Raw genomic sequence first — 15,323 nt, 5'->3', positions numbered from 1 at the left:
GTCGTAGACTCAAAAGTCTTAATTATCAGTACTAGTTTACGCGAACAGGAAGACATGCTTATTACCACTTCGCTTAGCGTAATTCGTTAAGAATCTATCATATTTAAAAAAAGCTTCTCTAGTGAAAATAGAAAAATAACGATATTGTCAGTGTGTGTTCTAATTCCCGATATCCGTGTGACTTCAGTTAAATACCTTGCTATGGTTATCTATGAACCCATAGAAACACTTTAGTTACTCTATGTACCAACTCGGCCCTAAACACTATATATAAACACTATATCGTCGCTCTGACTAAGTACACTGTATATCGTCGCCCTAATGGGGCTGACTGAGACACAATCTATCGTCACCCTGAAAGGGTTGACTAACCACAAAATCTATCGTCGCCTGCCAGATGGAGCTGACTGGGACACAATCTATCGTCGCCTGCCAGATGGAGCTGACTGGGACACAATATATCCTGGCCCTGGAGGACAGACTGTGCACACAACATATCGTCGCTTAAGAAAAGAAATAAAAACAGATTTGATTAGATATTTTTATTTTGTTATGGGAATGCTGGATTACGTATAACGAGGACTGGGTACGGGGCTCACAACCTCGTTCAAGGACTTGGCGTATTTATTGAAAATACATAGAAAGAAGAAAATTTACATTTTTGAAGCAAATTTGGTACTGATTTAGTCTCACGACAGAGCAGTTACACACTAATGGTGTGTCCATGAACGCTAAAACACTTCGGACCGAACCAGTCACCTCTGAGCGACGAACACCCAAACTTTATTTTTTGTTATGAATTTATCATCGCACCCCGCTGTCAATGCGTAAATACCAGCTTGTCGGAGTGGTGTACGGCGTGGCGAGCTGCTGCACTTCACAACCGTATTTCTGGCAATCAAGTATGGGTTTATTTCGTGTACAGTTCTCTAAGTCAAAATAAACGCACTTATTGCAAATTAAAACGTTTCATGTATGGACAAAAATAGGCTAGATATTTTGTTCCAATCTCTTTAGTTTGTACATTCGTTCCCTGTGTGACTTACGTAGCAATGGTTTTGACACAACATTTCTAGCTTCGAATAGCGTCACGGTCCCTGTGCAAAACATCGCAAGTGCCTGAGTTAGTGTATACCGATATAAACTGCCTTTTCGTGCAGATTATGATAGCAGTTTTTGCCAATATATATCCAACTGTTGACATTCCAGTGTGAATTTGTGTTATTTCATTATTCAATAAGATATTGTTGTGTTTTTCTACTGGGTCCGAAAACACTTTTTGCTTCAATCGGAGCATGGCTTCCTTGCAAAAGGCGATGATAGATCTCACTCAGAAATGTCTCATTATAATTTATGCTAATTTAAGTAAGATAAAATAAAACTATGAAAGAAAAGGGAGACCAGAAAACCAGAATTTGTGTCCCGTATTTGTGGGGAGTTGTTTGTTAATTCATGTTCATAGTTATCGTCTGTCCTTACCTGTGCTGTCAACAACACATCCCATACAAATTGCATGTACCCAGTTTAATCGCCCAGTCACTGTACACTTCACTCGTCTGTCCAGATTGCGACGATGCCACGTCATGCAGTCATATACCCAGCATGCATCAGCCAAGTAGCATCATTCGTAGAGACCACCTAGTCAAAATAGTTGTGGTTTGTATACGCTGTGGATACAATAAGTATTATATTAGCGTACATCCCCGGAGTGGTCGGTTACCATGGAAATACACGTGTAATACATTATCACATATACCACCAATAAATTTATATATAAACTAGTAAAATTAGTTGTTAAACCCAGGACACGTTTTACAAATCAGAAAATAGAAAAATACAGAACAAACCACATAGTACACGTCGTTTCCTCCAAAAATTATTTCTAGAAAAAGAAATATATGTCTTTTTTAATTTTAAATTTTGATTTTGCTGTCACGTGCTGAAGATACTTGTTATTAACTAGTTTATTGAGGGACACGAAAGTAGTTTGTGCAAGGTTATGACGTAAAATATATTCCAGACATTAGTATCATTTTATTTCCAGTTATTTTGTAACGCAGTTCAGATAAAGATCAGACAAAGTGACTCCAGGCGTTGACACACTGCCCTATCCACTCATGAAATCTATATACTGCATTCAACTTCTCGGCATGAAATTTAGCGACGGACTGCATGGACACGCATGCATTTTGGTAAAGGCATTGATTTAGTTAAGTACTCGAGACGGGCTTATCAATACCGATATTACTATCACAGATATTGGATTTATGATATCAATATTTTCCTTATAATCCCATTCATTTTGGATACGAGATTTATCTATTCGAACACACCCACATCTTAGATGTAGTTAATCTTGTCTCAACGAAATTGAGTTGACTTGAGCTATGCATACACTACTCCTAGCACAGCGCCATTGGTAAACAAACAACGCTATTGTTAGTGTCTGCTTTACACAAACAAGAATTAATCTGATAACATCGGCGCTTATTCTTATTTTACATAAATTACTGTATACAATCATTAAAATATTATATAAAATATGATTATTTATTTGAATGTGAACGTTGATTATCTTAAAGAAATGAATCACGGTAAAAAATTCTAAATATTTCTAAATATTTGAGTATAGAGTTTAAATTTAAATTGTATTATGTTTTTTAGTAATGTGTACACACTGACAATCCGTACACAGTTTAATTAGATGCAACCTCAGTTTGTATGTAAAATGTTTTCATGGTTTCAAATAATAAAGTATAATCAAATACATTGCTACCAATTTATGCATATGTTTAACTCTAACTGGTCTGTTCACATGATCCGGTACCGGACATCCAGCATTACGATAGTCACGGCATTCTACCTCTTACCCTTTCTGTCTGGAAATCTATCTGTCTTTTTGGTGGGTATATCTGGGAATAAATGTAAACATTCTTACGCCATTCCGGGGATATAAATTTATCGTGAACGCGATGGGTCACGTGTTTGGCATGCTCTATTTGGGGTTGTATAGCCCGAACGTCAATCTGTGGCTAACATTGTTGAAAACCACGAATCTATTGTGACGGCGGAGAACAAGGAATAACGCCAGTCGGGGATGAATGAAGATAGTGTGTTCTAGTTTGTTCGATACAAAATTGTTGGAACATAAGAAAATCTTCTCCTCAAAAGCAACAAAAAACACCCTGTACGTTTTTTCAGAAAATTCGATCTAAAGTTAGACAAGATTGTTTGATTGTCGTTGACGCGTTAATATTTTATTGGTATGTCCACGAATAAAACGGAACCATTTCGATGTGCGAGTCTCAAATGAGCAAAAAAAAATGTACAATACATATGTCACAAGTTAAGGTACGATATGCTATTTTGACCCGATATGTACTATAATTTTAATTGCTTCGTATACTGCTAACGGAAACTTGCCGACTTGAGATTATGTTATCTAATACTTTGGCGACTTTAGTGAGAACTTTTGAAGTCACAAACCACAAGCAGTTGAACAGCATAATGCTTACCGTAGATCAGCCTACAAACAATAGAAAGGCACCGAATACGGTAATATCGGGATTCAAAAACCTTGCTTAATTATTATGTATAAACAATCTCCAGTCCTAGCATTGAATAAAGAACTGCAATAGTTGACGATCACTTGTATCAACGTGGCGGTGTATTTTGCGTTCACCACTTACACGATGTCGCCAAAGTTTTGTGGTAGTCAAAAATGTCTGCAAAAACGTTACACTGTTAAAATAAAGTACAGAAAAATAACACATCCTCTACAATAGTGTTGCCATGGTTTCTTCAAGTTCTACATTAAAATGTATGAACAGCTTAATATAAATGTGTGGATTTTAAAATACACATAAGCCTCAAAACCGGAGTGCATGCTCACAAATTTGTACTCATCCGTCTATGAATTGTCTTAGTTATAGTGCTTTGACCTTGCCTTGTTAATGCAAGATCAGATCAAGACAATACAGTGTCCCCCAAAGAAGTGACATTTTCGATTAACATGTTAGATGATATGATGCAATGTACATTAAAACTATATATTTCCGTCTTACTGTCGGTCTCATACTGCAATTAAATTCACCAAAACGACATTATAAGAACTTTGAAAAAAACAGGTCGAACTTATACACTGACAAAATAAGTAATAACTGAAACTAATCTATTCGTCGATTTATTAAAAATTGAAATTGTAAACAATATCATAACATGGGTTGAAATACCCGACAATTCGATCACACTGGTATCGGCAATATTGGAAACGTTGACACAACTGTTCACTCCCTCTGAATGTATCAGTCCGCCATTTCAAGCCTGGTAGGTTTCGTTGTTCTCACAAATCAAAGACATAGCTATCAATATCTTGTTAATTAAACAGTTCAAGCAACTTTGCAACAAGTTATTTTGTAAAGAGGAGATTACACTGTGCATGGACACTAAGGAGCGTGGATCTGCATTTGAACTTTGCAGACCTCTTTCTTGACTTTTCATGCAATTATCCAGCCTGGGTGTTATATCTGAGTATTCCCACAAAAATAATAAATATAGTATGAAATATTTATAGTTTTTAAGGTTTAGAAAAAAATACGTCTGGGAAATAGTTGGCTAAAGTCAAACCAGTTACGACCTTGTGTGCGTTTCTTCGGTGTATGCTTGTTTTAATTCTTTAATAATTCAATATTTTAGATGTTTTTATATTATTTTTAGTGGAGTATTTTTTTTCTTTTTTTGATAGCAATATGCGTGCAACATGGTTGTAACTCGTACACTCACACAGAGATCTTAGTTTCTTATGTGCCTAGTATTATGTGAAGCTATTCGGGGCAAAGAAATATAATTATATTGATATATTAACAGTGATGTGTATAACTACTTTAAACTGGTTGAGACGAAATTGTTGAAAGTCAGCGGTGTGAAACAGACAACAGTGATAGTTTTCATTTCCCATAACTGTCGATTCTCTTCATATTTACCTCGTAATTTTAATGAGCTGTGTTATTGGAATTTAACCCACTTGGGGCGATGATGACGTAATTCAACCCTATTATGATCTGTTATTTACAAAAATAAGATAAATAGATAGAAATCTGATTGTTCTAATCGTAATTATAACTTGAACGCAATATTTGTTCTAACATTATCGAATACTTAACTTTCTATGACGAATACTACGAGATAATGCTATCAGGAAATACCCCAATAACTTTTTTCAGTTAGTTTGTCTTGGAATACTTCATAAATTCATTTCTACTTTGAATTATTATTGCGTTCGCCCATTATTCACCAATAATATCGCTGGTATACGTGCTTTGTCACACAGATACTGACCAATACACGTTGTGATAGTCAGTGATATATTGAATACTTCATGCAGCGACGGTCCACGGCCCAAGAACTGTGTTCAATCGGAAACTGTGCAAAATTTTACCAGTTTATCGAAATGATTTTTTTATATCGCTGGATTCCGATACAAAGCAGTGAAACCTTAGGGGTGTCATATCTCATACGATATGGCTAGATAGACCATGCAGAATACCAATACCGCCCCTCTCGAAACTTTGTTGTCAGACGTACTTGTGTAACTTGTACCATGGCAACATGGTGCGATGTGTGGGCGATACCCTACACGCATATAAACAATAATCACAACATTAATTTTAGCTCGACAGTCATTTGGAAACTACACTCTTGTGTACAATATAACTATGTTATATACTGACGAGATCGGGTACTGGTTAATTAAATCACAAGTTTTCCTTCAATATTATTTTTTTGTTCTGTTTTACTTTGTTTGTTTTTTGGATGAAAAATATCAATATCGATATATACAGTTTTCCAACAACGAATTTTAGTTTTGTTTAAATAACCGCTGTCCACCAGTTTGTGTCGACAATTTATGACCGGGTCTATCCAATCATAGGCAATGTAGTCAAACCAGTTTGCCTATTTGAGTTAGACAAGCATGTACGGTTTAGTTCAAGTTTGCGTCTTTTAAACACAGAATTCAACTAAATGCCATCGTATGTTCATAAACACAGCATGTATTCAAGTGAAATCTTACTGTTATATGTTCGTTTGTCGGAATTTGCATAATTATAATCTTGACATGTTGAATCATTTGTCCCATCAAATCCTCAATCAAAATATTGAATAATCTGCAATCGTTCAAGTTCAATAGCCACTTTTCTGGATATTGGAACAGTTTCAGGGAGTTTCTGGAGGCATATGAGTTGAAGTGCAAAATTAAGTTCCGTCCTAGGTGCATTAAGTGTTTTTACTGTGAACATTTGGGCCATATTATCACATATTACTGGCAGTTTCCTCTGTTCAACAAGGTGAAGACTATGTGCATGCTTTTAGCAACAAAAACACACAATTGTTGTATAAATACATCAGAGAGTTCTCATGAGTCTGTGTTTATTTTTCGCAGAAAAAGATGTACTTTCACGATTCACAATGAATAATTATAAGATTTCACAGGTCACGGGAGGTATTATTGTCCCGAATATCGGTAAATAATTTAGAATCACGACCAATCACGAATTATGAAAATTACTCCTTCCATCCCTGGATACAATATTGCTTTTATTAGATAACACACATCATGTAAACTGTAATCCTACTAAACACTTCCCCGATGAACGAACAAAAACGAATTTTCTCTCATAATATGGGTATGTGAAATAACAGGAGTTCTGATATTTTAAAAGTGTACTTACTTGAATGAATGAATGAATGAATGAATGAATGCATGCATGCATGCATGAATGAATGAAATCTATAGTGATATGGGCAAATGCACAAAGAGACAGACACGAGAAAAATGAATATTCCTGTTGTTACAGGATGGTTCAACACAAGATGTGTGAAGTTTTGTTCATTTTTGAAACGTGTTTGTTCCCTTAGCGGATATCTCGTATATATACAAAAACAATATTTCGAAACAAAAACAAAGTATAGATGTTTCGCTATTTGTCGATAAAAAGATTATTCCTAAATTTGGACAGAATAAACTATAATGTACATTTGATATCATTTTCCAAAATACATTTAACTAAATTATATAAATGCTTGAATACAAATCATTTAATGGCGATGGACTAAAAAAATTTTAACTGCAAAACTTTAAATTCTATCGAGTTATTGTAGTATACAACAAGTAGTATATCCTCTTACAATTAAACTTGAACGAAAATCTCTTCTGTTAAGTAACTATTACGGAATTTCAAAATTTGTTCGCTATGAATGTCATAGTATACAAGAATTAGTGATTTTTCTACTAGATCTCAGAGCAACTTTATATGATATTGTAACTTTATGAATATTGCAGCTGACATTTTGTGTTTCTTTGAGGGGGTGGGTAAACGTACGCAAAGTTGTCGTTTATTTAGTTTCAACATTTAATTCAAATACTGATATACGATATCATGCGTTTAAAGAGTTTGATAACAGTATAAACATGTGTATTCCCACATATATAACCACCCAATGTCAGCTTTTAGAACTTATATTGCTTCAACCAAAAAATGCCTGAAACAACCTGCCAACCTGTGGCGAAATTGAGATTTAGAGAAAATACCCTTGTCAAATAGCGAGACAGTAGATCGGTGATATCTGTGTACTAAACACGCCCATATCAGGTACGATGTTGTTTAAAATGGCGACCCGTGTTTTTGTTCAAACGAAAAAATAAAACCCAACTGGTCGCATGTCGACTGGGGTGATCTCTTTTACTTGTGTACAAATATGTCTGGCATTTTTTAAAATAAAACGAAAATAACGGTTACCATGACAGCTGAATACATTCATACATTTCAAGAATTGGTGATAAGAGAGGAAATTTGAACAATTTCAACATACCCTTGCTAAAACGGCGGCATTCCGACAGTCAATTGACCGATGACACGAGTTTTTCCGATGCTGACGCGCCAAAGTTGGCAACAAGCCAGGCGTTCCATGATTGGCTGTAGAGTGAGTGGACCATGTCTGGATAACTATCTTAAAATGTAGGCAAACCCGATTTATTAATCACCCTTGCTCACAAAGGTGAATATAATTATAATAATACAATAATACAATTGCCTATATATTAGAATTAGTAGAATTCATTTACAATCAATGACAGGATTAGTAGAATCTTCATTTAAAATCAATGACATGATTAGCAGAATTGTCATTTAAAGTCAATGACAGGATTAGATAAATCTTCATTTAAAATCGATGACAGAATTAACAGATTCTTCATTTAAAATTAATGACAGAATTAACAGATTCTTCATTTAAAATCAATAACAGAATTAACAGATTCTTCATTTAAAATCAATGACAGAATTAACAGATTCTTCATTTAAAATCAATGACAGAATTAACAGATTTTTTATTTGAAATCAATGACAGAATTAACAGATTCTTCATTTAAAATCAATAACAGAATTAACAGATTCTTCATTTAAAATCAATGACAGAATTAACAGATTTTTTATTTGAAATCAGTGACAGAATTAACAGATTCTTTATTTAAAATCAATGACAGAATTAACAGATTTTTTATTTGAAATCAATGACAGAATTAGCAGAATCTTCATTTAAAATCAATGACAGAATTAACAGATTCTTTATTTAAAATCAATGACAGAATTAACAGATTTTTTATTTGAAATCAATGACAGAATTTACAGATTCTTCATTTCAAATCAATGACAGAATTAACAGATTCTTTATTTAAAATCAATGATAGAATTAACAAATTCTTCATTTAAAATCAATGACAGAATTAACAGATTTTTTATTTGAAATCAATGACAGAATTAACAGATTCTTCATTTAAAATCAATGACAGGATTAACAGATTTTTTATTTGAAATCAATGACAGAATTAACAGATTCTTTATTTAAAATCAATGACAGAATTAACAGATTTTTTATTTGAAATCAATGACAGAATTAACAGATTTTTTATTTGAAATCAATGACAGAATTAACAGATTCTTTATTTAAAATCAATGACAGAATTAACAGATTTTTTATTTGAAATCAATGACAGAATTAACAGATTCTTTATTTAAAATCAATGACAGAATTAACAGATTCTTCATTTCAAATCAATGAAAGAATTAACAGATTCTTCATTTCAAATCAATGACAGAATTAACAGATTCTTCATTTCAAATCAATGACAGAATTAACAGATTCTTCATTTCAAATCAATGACAGAATTAACAGATTCTTCATTTAAAATCGATGACAGAATTAGCAGAATCTTCTTTTAAAATCAATGACAGAATTAGCAGAATGCAGTGTCGAATTTTATGCAATCTTTCAACGAGAAGGATACCTCATTATTGTTGTCATTCACTGCAACGTGTACTTGTGGCGAGATCTGCACGGTGTGTGTTCGTATCACATAGAACCACACAAATCGCGTTTTAGATACAAATGGCGAAAATCATTAGTTTTTTTGGAATAATGGACACGGCTTCTGCGATAAAGTCGCGTTTCGTTATTTAGTATGTAAACTACATGAATAATCATACACCCATAATTTTATATTTATTTTCATATTTTTGTTTTTAACATTCTGTGATTTGTCAACATTTATGCCGACTCGTCATGTGTCCAGGCATGTGTGGTTGGTATCACTCACCTTGTGTGAAAACAACCATCAAGGCAGCACAGTACAGTAAAGGAATAACTATCCTCGTACCATTCATACATCGACACAACATTTTTCTCTTGTTTGTTTTTTTTTTGAAAAATCGCCGCAACTTATATTTTCTGCTGTGAGACTCACAACATTTTATAAAAGAACGATTTCATTTTATTTTGTGAAATGGTATTATCGAACATTTCTTGTATTTGGTATACCGTTTGATGGGTTTCCGAGGAGAGTATGAGCCCTGTGGTATTCTCCGGTTATGGGCACAGTCTGGGAGGTGCAGCATGGAACATTTGATTGTGATCTGTAAAACTATGATTCGAGATTTATTGGCCAGTCAATTTAGTTATTTTTTGTGTGTTTTACTGGGTTCCATCACATAGTCATTTTAATTGTTTACCGTAATTACAAAAAATGGTCCGATAAATCAAACTATACCCCATATCCCGTTAAATAACATACGCTAAATGCGAGACTGTGATACTAGGAGGGACTTTGCAATCGAACGATTGGAGCACTGTGGACCCGGTAGCTCCGACTGTTGATGGGCTAGTAGCTCCGTTTATGAGAGTGGCTCCGATTATGGGCCGACAGGTTCGGCTATAAGGCAGTAGATCCGATTATGGGCCGCCAGATCCGAGTGTAGACCTACAAGCTCCAATTGCGGTCAACGAACAAGCCACATTCCGATAAAAAGTTCAAAAAGAGAAATCGAACACTTTAATTCACAGTATATGTGGAGCAAAATACTTCAATATTTCTTTGAAAACTTACGTTCTCTCATGTTTTATCAAAGCTTGCCAGAATATCTGACTATTAACTAGCACTTGGTCGCCATCTTTGACGAGTTTTCGTTGGCAGTATGGCATATGCTTGGGATATTTATCTAAAATGTGAAGGGGGAAGACGACACAGCAAAACTTACTTCAATTTACACGTGTCTCGTATGTTCTGTCTGTGAAGTTATTTATTTTACAAAAGTCATAACTGAGCAAATAAAAAATGATATTTAATAATTTAAATTATCGCATTGCTGGTCTTTGGATACGAGTCAACATTGTGTTGTGTTGTAGGACAGTTTCTTTAGAATCAATTTTATTTTTACATCATTTTCCACGTTACGGATTTTTAAAATAATTCAAAACATAATTGAATGATTGAAAGAGTCAGTCAGTCAGCCACGGTAAAGTACATTTAAGTCACCTTGAAAATGCCGGGAAACCAGAGAGATTTCAAACCTCAACGTTTTCTTTAAAACGGCATGATATCGCCCCTCCACAACCTTGAAGTGCAACGTATTTACGAGCATAAAATCAAAAAAGCAAATTTTTTCGTCTTAAATGTTATCACGGTAACGGTAGTAGAAACAGATTTGATTACGTAAGTAATTTAGGTTTATAAAACAATAACTATAGCGATATATACGAACAATATTAGAACTCAGACTAGTAATACATTTATTACTAGTCTGAGATTAGAGCGACCGTTGCAGGTCTTAACTGTGTAGTTACTTGGTTTAGTTATTGCAACATTTTCTGAAACAACGACGAATCAGTAATATTTAAACAAATCTGTCTGGGAGACATTACTGGAGACCTTTAAAGAGTCAAATTCAATTTTCTTTTTGAATGTCACAGCAAAACATTTTTATCATTTGAAGTTATAAGATGATCGTTGCCACGTGTACTTGGATTCGCCTCATTGTTATAAAGTTTAGTGATTTTCTCGTCAACCGGAGAACGATCGGCGTATAAAAAGTAAGTCGAACGGCAACGCTGGGATCCTCATTTCACAACTAAATTAGACAAAACGAGTCTATGCATTGTATTTATATTTTAGTTATTATATTACTAGATGAATTGCTGAAAATACAAAGAAAAATGTTGAAAGTTTGTTTTATTCAAACAAAACTTAAATTCAAATTTAGTTACAAATATTGTCTGCATATATATTCGAACGAAAATTATAGTTAATTTTAAGTTTAAGTCTTTTTATTTGCTTTGTTTCACGTACCGTACATACACGACTGCATCTTTGAATTATATCTAACATTGGCATAGAGGCGTTTTCAACCAGCGTTTTTTGTTTCATGTTCAATTTAAAATTATTCTGTGTTTGCTTCCCGGCGTCCACTGTAGAATATTAATAATATTTGCCGATTTTCATATTTATTCAAAAACTTACGATTTGCGTGTTTAATGTGGATCTGCATTGTCTGCTCGCATTTTCATTCATTGAAAGATGTCCATAATAAAATAAATAAATAATAAAAAAAATAAAAAAAAGTCCACATATGCAAACACTGAAAAATCAGCAACCTCGCAATGACGTAGGGTACTGCTAAATATCAGCTTTAGGCAAAAGAGTATTGAAAAAAAATGTCAAGCAAAATAAATGTTTTCAATTAGATTTCATATTAGAAAATAAACTTGACAATACGAAACTTATTATACTATTATGCGTCGTATTATAAATCAACACCTTAAAACACCGTCAATATAGCACCCTGTAAGATGGCGCTCATCTTCGATGTGTAAAGCGTAGCCTGTCGACGAGAGGTCAAAGGTCAGACAGTAAAACGTGTTTCCAGGGCAAACAACAGCAGACAGTCATTTCCCGCGGTCAAAGGTCAATATACCCCAGACACTACGTCATTATTTCAGTTCGTGCATATAAAACAAGAGGGTTTTTGTGATAAAAATGGCGCCCAAAGTAAGCAAAGAAATTCACACAAAAGGATTGAATATATTCGTTTTTTTGTTGATAAAATTTTTATATTTTTCATCGGATTCACGATAATGTCGTAAAATGCAAACTTAAATTGCTGGTGCGTGGAAATCAGTAGATTTCAAGTTCACACCCTCTACCCGCCCTCTCTAAAAAGATGGACCAAATAAAGGTCATCATGACCTAGTTACAAAGGCGCGATTTAAATAAAAACAAGTGGTTTGTCTGGTACTATGGAAACCCAGCCAATGTGACGTAACACATACCGAGACGACGATGTGCCTATTATGTAAACAAATGATACTGCTTGCAAATATGGAACAGCCGACAACAGGCACGACATGATCTGGCTCTTTGTATCGTCTCGTACACTAATCGATTCACGATCTTTTGATAACAGAGACTGAGGTGTGTGTGAGTCATTAACAAAACCCAAAACTTAAAATACGTTCTCATTGCCGCCGCCACATCGTCCATTTTTATTCTCATTAAACTAATATTTTTTGCCCATTTTTGTTATTCTACATGACTATTTTGATTTTAATTTTGGAAAACATTAAATGATTTAAACAAAAAAGGCAGTTTTATTAAGATTTAAATATTTTTTACGCGACATAGTATTACTGTGGTTCACAGCGACGATACACTCACTTTATACGGTTTATGAACCAACTTGAAAATCAAAACCACATGGACCCAACATCGAATGTGAATTCGTAGCTTGTTTTTATCTCCGTTCGTTGTGGCTGCTAAAACCACTCACAAAACAACGTGATACAAGTCGCACCGATATTTGCGACTTGAAATAAAAACCCATATGACGGGGTTAAACACAAACTTGTGGTGTACACAAATATCGAGCAGCGAAACATTGACTAAGTTTGCCATAAATTTGTCTAGAACGGAGCAATTTTACACTCAGCCTCGAATTGTCAAAATAAAGTTATTTGAAAGACTTAGTGCGTTGTTGGGTTCTCTCATACCAGTGTCGGGTAGGTGAACCAGTCACGCGCACATCACCACCGTATTCTTTTTATGTCATGATTAGTAAGGTATAACAAAATCAAATTTTCTGTCGTTTGTTATGGACATGTTTGTGACAGTAACGATACCAGCGTATTTAAGACGTTCTGAACTAGGTCAATAAGCAAGAGGAATAATGTTATTAAACTGTCAACAATATCCATAACGGTAGGAATTTAAGTTTTTCCCCAAAGGCGAGCTAAAACATTAACAACCCTAGACTGTGGAAAGACTGTGCTAGTATTTCCCAGAAGCGAGTCTACCCGATTAGACATGTTGACTATGATTTCTATCACAGTGGAACTCACACTCATCTCAACATTAAAGTTCTCCACTAAATTTTCGAGTTCGGATTTTGGAATTAATACTATCTCTAGCTGATATGCAGTATTATTACAAGCAAAATTCAAAATGTGTATATAAACATTGTACGATATCCAGTAATGCCGGTGCCAGGGCGCGGACCTCCACGGTCTAACTGTGCAAGGCGAACATTTAGTAATGCCGCCGTCAGAGCGCCGAATAAACCCCAGTAATACCGGTGCCAGCACACCGACTAAGCCCCAGTAATACAGTCAGCTGGGTGTAGAGGGCACCGACTCCATGCTAAGTTGTTCAAGTTGTTTTTCCTGTATTTTTTTAATTCGACGGGGTATTGCCGTCTTATGGAAACACGGAACGAACGCTATAGTTCGGTCACCCGCATATCTAAAGCAGGGCAAAATATGAAATTCTAAAAGAATCTGAGATTCGACTTAGAGCCTAAGTGACTGACAATATGTGTTTCCACAACTACACAAATATCTGTTGACTGGTGCTTGAAGTGGTAGACGCTGATGTCTTGACGTTGAAGCAATTTCATTGCTTAGGTAATATTGGTAATCAGTATTACCACCAGAACTCGTATTCTCTTAAATTCTCTTAAATAAAGCTTGTGTTTAGCGCATAGTTTAACGCGAGGGTACATTTGACAGGGCAATGGTCGTTGAATCAAAGATGTCACGGCGGCGGTACTGTGAACTGAACTGAGCCAGAGCACGATAGCAACGTTCTAAACTAATATGAATTAAAAAAAAATAAATAACGGAGACCCGAACATATTGACGTTAGGTGTGGATAGTCGTGTGTTGTTATGTAATAATGATTCACCACACTAGGTATAAATTCGGATATTTTGCGCATGGATATCGTATGTTATTGTATGGCAATGCAACCACCACCCTAATCCCACGGCCATGAACCATAGAAATACAGGTAACATTTCTAAGCGAGCCATGTTCGTTTATATATGTCAAACACATCTATTCATAAAAATTGAAATATAACCTTGTAATCATGTCACACATGATAATTTGTTATAAGTCGCGTTGTAGTTAGAGTATACATTCAGATTTGTGGGAACACTGACGCAGCCCTATCAAATTATTTACGTTATTTTTTTTCCAGATTTTGACAGGATTGGCTTCATACTGGTAAAATTTCGGAGCTCTACCCAAAGTGCAACCTACAGTAAAAACACCAAAAAAAAATAAATACTAGAACACGTGCAAAAATGTATTTGTTAAAAGTTGTACATCCCGGGCCGTTCACAAGGTTGTACATTCATTTTGAAAGGATTGATTCAGTTTTAAAAAGCGATGACAAAATTTCAGTATAATTTATAATAATTTTACAAAACAGTAATCGTTTTGTTTATGGTCACAACCTATTTTCTAGGCATCTATAACGTGTAGACTGTGTCTTTCTGCCCACTTGGATTTTACAGTTGCTCAGGAGAGTATATACATAGCTCCTATGTGATTTGCCTCCGGTGAACTTCCACACTATACTGGTGTTTTTTTTATATCTAAAAAAGCCACTGTTTTAATCGTGTTTTTATTCGCCTATAACAATGCCAAACAGTCTTTAT

General features: G+C 34.7%; 1 long non-coding RNA gene across 1 annotated transcript in view; it reads right to left on the bottom strand.

Moving 5' to 3' along the window:
* Nucleotides 1-7,913, bottom strand: part of LOC146742801 (uncharacterized) — a 45,565-nt gene extending 37,652 nt beyond the window's left edge. Inside the window, exons 1-2 of the long non-coding RNA XR_014929394.1 lie at nt 7,870-7,913; nt 1,480-1,667 (exon numbers count right to left, since the gene is read on the bottom strand). This is a non-coding gene — a long non-coding RNA (uncharacterized LOC146742801). The remainder of the gene's footprint in view (nt 1-1,479; nt 1,668-7,869) is intronic.
* Nucleotides 7,914-15,323: the final 7,410 nt, after the last annotated feature.

The sequence above is a fragment of the Saccoglossus kowalevskii genome, chromosome 5 (genome assembly GCF_978046115.1).
Source record: "Saccoglossus kowalevskii chromosome 5, keSacKowa6.1, whole genome shotgun sequence".
NCBI lineage: Eukaryota > Metazoa > Hemichordata > Enteropneusta > Harrimaniidae > Saccoglossus > Saccoglossus kowalevskii.
The sequence above is the reverse complement of the archived record's forward strand: the minus strand, read 5'-3'. Positions and strand labels throughout refer to the sequence as shown.